The following is a 6,000-nucleotide window of genomic DNA, read 5'->3' on the forward strand; positions in this document are numbered from 1 at the left end:
ACAGAACCCAGTCCTTCAGTTGGCGCCCAACGTGGGGCTGCATCAGTGGTACCGGTCCAAGCCCGACGATCGTGAGGAACTTCGTGTGAAATCTCCGAGGGAAGGTGCACTCCGCTTCATCGATCCTGTTGTCGAAATAAGTGGCCCGAAGACTTTTCCCGCGAAGATTCCCGCCTCCGGACGGCTGCGACGGACTGCTGCCCTGACTGTAGACCTGTTTTGGCGCCTGGCGTAGACCTTGGTATAGCAAGACGATTGACGGGCCTTCCTGGTGACGCCATCGATTTTTGAGTTAAGTATTTGTGGGTCGCTCCCATAGTTCTCGGTTGTTGACACTTTAGCGAGTGTTTTTGTTGTTAACGCTGTGTGAGTGTTTTTGTCGGTGACACTTTTGCTAGCGTTTTGTTGTTGTGTTATTTGACGACTGCAGCCGCCAAAAACCGAGGGTTTTCGTTCTTTGCTGGGACTTGGTAAATCCCGTAACCCTTGAAGTTTGTGAAACTCGGCTAGTGTGCAAGATGCCTGGTCGTAGTACTTTGTTTAGTTGTTTCAGACCCTGTGGTGCGGATTCCCGACTGGAGGACTCGTGTCCGATACCTCCGGTTGGAACTCCTACTTATGATTTATATAGCAAACATGGGCTAGGCCCAATTACCTTTAACGATTATTGGATTAAATATACAAAGAAGGACGGCGACCTTCGTTGGCCACCTCATGGTAGCTTCGAGGCGCCGATCTTAGATAATTTAGAGATTAAGTTGTTCGAACGAAAATCAAGGCCGGCCATGTTTGATGCCTTTCGGTTGTGGCGAAAAGAAGCCCGACAGAAAGAAATCAGACAGAATAAACGTAGTCAGCGAGATAATGTTGCTACAATAGTGAAGAAAGCAGAGCAATTTCAGCGTGATAAGGAGGTTAAGGATAAGGAAGTGTTTGACAGACTACAGCGTATGACCGTAGATAAATGTTATCCTGCTTTGCCTACGGAGTCGGAAAAGAAGGAAGAGCCAGTTGAGGATCCTTTAATGTCTTATCTTATGAAGTCGCCACCTCCGTACGTGCAGGGTACCGCAGCTGCAGCTCCTGTGGTTCCTGCCGTACCTATTCTTCCGCCTATTCTTCCTGTGCCTGTTCCTCAGCCTGTACCCGCTCTTCCGACTGTTCCTGCTCCTTTGCCTGCTTCTATCCCTACTGCTCCTCCGCTTCCACCTACTCCTGCTCCCGCTGCTGCTCCTGTTTTGTTGACTCCTGCTGTTGCTACTGTTTCTACTCCTTCACTTGTTAGTCCTGTGTCTTATACTTCTCCCTCTACTCGTTCTCGTAGTTCTCCTCTTGCCGCTAGCTTCTTTCATTCGCTTGGGCCTGTTCATGGGTCCGCTAGCTCCGATGGTCCTCAGAGACGTAGTCAGCTTCCTGGAAACAGAGAACGCGTTGCGCTATATAATATGGCGATGGGTTGGATGGTAAACCCGCAGAGAAATCCACCCCGTGTTGTACTCGAAACATTTTGTCAATTTAATATACCTACCCAAAGATACGTGTTCGATGAAATGTGTAAGTTCCTTCGCGATCAGATAGAGGCTGATGCGCCTGACGAGGTGCTGACCGCCCTGTCTGAGCTTCAGCTCCAGTTTTCACATGGACTGATAGTAGATACTAATGTTCGACGTGCTATTGAGCGGTTGTTATCTCTTCGCCCCGCTCTGATACCTCACGCATTGTTTGTTGAGGATATTGAACCACAACCAGACGAATCTGGCCAATATCCTATGCGTGAAGTTCCGCCGGTCTGGGTACCAGCTGATCCTAATGCTCATCCTCCGACATTGGCGCATTTCCAGAGAATATGGATACATCTTCCATGGAAACGCTCGGAAGTGTTACAGGTGAAGCAATCTTTGCCTGACCCACGCAAAAATCCTACAGGGTATTATAAAGAATTATCACAGCTTGTAGATGCTACGGTAATGAATCTTGCCGATATCGATATGTTGTTTGGCAATGTAGTACCGCAACCGGTATGGGCTAAGATTCGACATGAAAATCACCCGGCTGAATTAGGTGGTGCTTGGGCTGCCATTGTAGCGGCAGATGCCGGACAAGTAGCTGCTACTAAACCCGACCAGTTGATTCTTGACCTTCCCCAAAGGATTATTACGCTAATGAAAACTCTTATGCCAGCTATGAAGGTGAACTGGGACAAATTGTCGGCCTGTAAGCAAAAGAAAGATGAGAGTGTTTCCGATTTCTTTACGAGGTTCGAGGAGGCATTCATCGACCATAGTGGTCAGGATATGGGTACCGAGGGTGGTCAGAGATTGTTTGTGGATAAATTTGTTTCAAACTTATTGCCCGATTTGAGCAATAAATTGAGGAATTCGGAAAGTGCATGGGCCGTTTCTACCTCAGCTCAGATATTGGCTACGGCACAATACTATGAAAACAGAGAGAAAGAAGAGAATGACCGTGCTGACAAAAAGACGAAAGAGCTGAAAACTAAGGTGCTATTGCAACAAGCGTATCCTCCGCGGTCAAATCAGAATAATTCACAACAGAATCGATCGCAGTCGCAATCGAATCGATCGCAGTTGCGTAATGATTCCTCCTCCCAAAGATCATCGTTAGGGTACAATCAATGTGCTTATTGTAGACAGGAGGGACACATTAAATTTAACTGCCCTGTTTTAAACGAACGTAATAGTGGTAAATCGTCTAAAGGAGGTCGTGGTGGTTCACAGCAGGCGTCACGTGGTAGAGGTCGTGGTGCTCAGAATGATCGCCCAGATAACTCATCTAATTCTAATAACTGTTTTGATCAACGTGGATCATCGCAAGGACGATCTGCGCAGTACAATGTAGACGATTATTACGTCGATCAGGGAACTGACGACAGTAACTACTAGGACAGCCAAAGACAAGGAGAGGGAGTGGTATCAGTTCTGGTTGATCAGAGAGGGCCTTACGTCGCAGTTGCTACATCGGGCGTCGTTGAGCCTTTTCTGTTGGACACTGGTGCAGCGAAAAGTTCTATTCAGCATTCGAAACTCCCTGGCGCACCTTTGTCTGGCTTAACAAATGTTTCCGTTGGATTCTCTGGCGCCCCCGTTAGCAATCCAGTTTCATTCCCTTTGCCCCTTAAAATTGGGCCACGTGAGCTGGAAGCTCCGTTGATTCTAACCACGGGTTGTGGTGAAAATCTTTTGGGCCTGGATTTGCTTAAACGTTTGTACGCAACTTTGTATTGTTCTCCTGCGGGTGTGAAGCTTACGTTAGGAGAGAGGGTCATATCTCCTATGTATTTGTCTCTCGATAAGCTCCCACCGGAATTGAGTTCTCTTCCTGCGTCTTTGTGGGCAACGGGTCCGAACGACGTGGGCCTACTTGATATCTCGCCCTATGTTGTTCAGCTGAAATCTAATGTGCGTTTGCCACGTATTCCCCAGTATCGTATTTCCCTTGATGGTGAGCGAGCATTGTTAGCGATCATTTATGATCTGATTGAGAAAGATGTTATTGAAGAGACTCGGGGAAATGTGTGCAACAGCCCTGTGCTGCCCATTCTAAAACGTACTGATCCTTCGAAACCACCTGTTTATCGTTTTGTTATCGATTTACGGGAAGTGAATAAAATTGTGGTTCCTCAATTTCCTGTTGTGCCTGACATCACGGCGCTACTGACTCTGATTCCAGCTACTGCATCATGGTTCTCGGTGATTGATTTGAAAAATGCGTTTTTCAGCATCCCGATTGCCGAAGAGAGCAGGGACCTTTTCGGTTTCTCTCTCGGTGGACGAAGCTTCCGGTTCAAACGCGCTCCTCAGGGCTACTGTGAAAGTCCATCGATTTACAGTCAAGCCTTGAAGGGTCAACTGGATGCGTTTAGGTTGCCGGTTGGTGCGGCCTTGATCCAATACGTCGATGACTTATTGGTGGCTGCCGATACTCAGGACATTTGTAAAATAGCTACGGTGTCATTGCTGCAACATCTCTGTGAGCTAAATCATAAGGCGTCCCCTTCTAAACTCCAATATTGTTGTCAAGAAGTAACCTATCTAGGTCACTTATTGTCAAAGGAGGGAAGGAGGTTGACCCCAGAGAGAATTGCAGCGATTGCGCGAATGGCTGTGCCAAAAACCCAAAGAGATGTGCGTGCCTTTCTAGGTATCACGTCGTACTGCAGACAATGGATTCCTAATTTTTCATTGTTAGCGAAACCATTGGTGGCTCTTACGTGCAAGGATGTTCCAACTCCTTTACCATGGACGGAAGAATGTCAGAAAAGTTTTTCTGAATTACGTGATTCATTATGTTCGGCTCCTGTGTTGGGTACCCCCGACTACAGTAAGCCATTTACATTATATGTTCACGAGAGGGAAGGTTGTGCTTTGAGTGTCTTAACGCAACCTTTTGGTGGTAAGCAACGTCCATGCGCATATTTTTCCTCGACCTTGGACCCAGTAGCTAGAGCCTTGCCGAGTTGTTTGAGAGCAACTGCGGCAGCTGCGGTCTCCATCCGACAATCAGCAGGATTGGTTATGGATAATATGCTTACGGTGATGGTTCCGCATGCAGTTGATACTCTTTTGAATCGTACGAAAACTCAGCACTTGACGAGTGCGAGGTTGTCTGGGTACGAATTGACGCTCTTGGCAAGCCACATTCAGATCAAACGTTGTAACGTTCTAAACCCGGCAACTTTGTTACCAATTAGCACAGAGTCAGATGAAGTAGCAGAACATGACTGCTACTTGAGGACTGAGGAGGAAACAAAAGGTCGAGTGGACCTTAAAAACACCCCATTGGAAGATCCGGATGGCACTTTGTATGTGGATGGGTCATGTTTTAAGTTGTCGAATGGCGATGTGACTACTGCTTATGCAGTTGTAACATTGAACACTGTTGTTGAGACTGCAAGATTGAATCAGAATTCTGCCCAAGCTGCGGAATTGATTGCTCTCACTAGAGCATGTGTGTTAGCAAAAGGTAAACGTGTGAATGTGTACACCGACAGCCAATACGCTTTTGGTGTAGCGCATAGTTTTGGACGATTGTGGCGAGAGAGAGGTTTCTTGACGTCGCACGGTACGAAGATTCAGCATGGCCAGCTTGTTAATGATCTTTTGGATGCATTGACTTTGCCTACGCAAGTCGCGATTGTTAAATGTAGCGCACATCGTAAAGTGACGGATGATGTTGGTCGTGGTAATGCGTTTGCGGATGAGATTGCTAAGGAGACTGCCCGGAACCTTAGCACTCGAATGTATGTGACGAGTTCGGTTAGGTGGCCTACAGAATCAAGTATGTGTGAGGACACTGTCGAAAGTGTGAAAGAAATTCAGAATGAGGCCACCGAGACTGAAAAGGCGAAGTGGAAAGAAAGCACGGGAAAGTTGGATGTGAATGGTTGTTGGATTGATTTGTCGGATCAGAAAAGATGGTTGTTGCCTGATGCGTATGTATTGGCCGTTGTGACAATGGCACATGGGTTAGCACACATTAGCGTGAAAGGCATTTGTAAATTGTTGTCGCCTGTGTGGAAGAATGATGGAATTACGAAATGTGCTGAACGGTTGGTGAAGAATTGTATGGTGTGTATGATGTACAATCCTGGCAAAGGAACCCCAACTCCTCCTGGCAGTTTTGCTCCCCCTTCGTATCCCTTTGAGGTGATTCAATTGGACTTCATCCATATGGAGCGATGCAATAACCTGAAATACGTGTTAGTTGTGGTTTGTGCATTCTCCCGATGGATCGAGGCCTATCCTCTCAAAGACAATACTGCTTTGTCTACTGCGAAAATCCTACTGAAGGAATATTTTCCTCGGTATGGAATGCCTAGAGTCGTGTGGTCAGATAACGGAAGTGAGTTTGTTGGAAGTGTGATGAAGAGTGTGTGTAAGGGCCTTGGAATAAATCAAAAATTCCATAGCGCCAATCATCCTCAGTCAGCTGGATTGGTTGAAGGGTACAATGGCACCCTGAAACTAAAGCTAGCGAAGA

The sequence above is a fragment of the Lissotriton vulgaris genome, chromosome 7 (genome assembly GCF_964263255.1).
Source record: "Lissotriton vulgaris chromosome 7, aLisVul1.2, whole genome shotgun sequence".
Classification (NCBI taxonomy): domain Eukaryota; kingdom Metazoa; phylum Chordata; class Amphibia; order Caudata; family Salamandridae; genus Lissotriton; species Lissotriton vulgaris.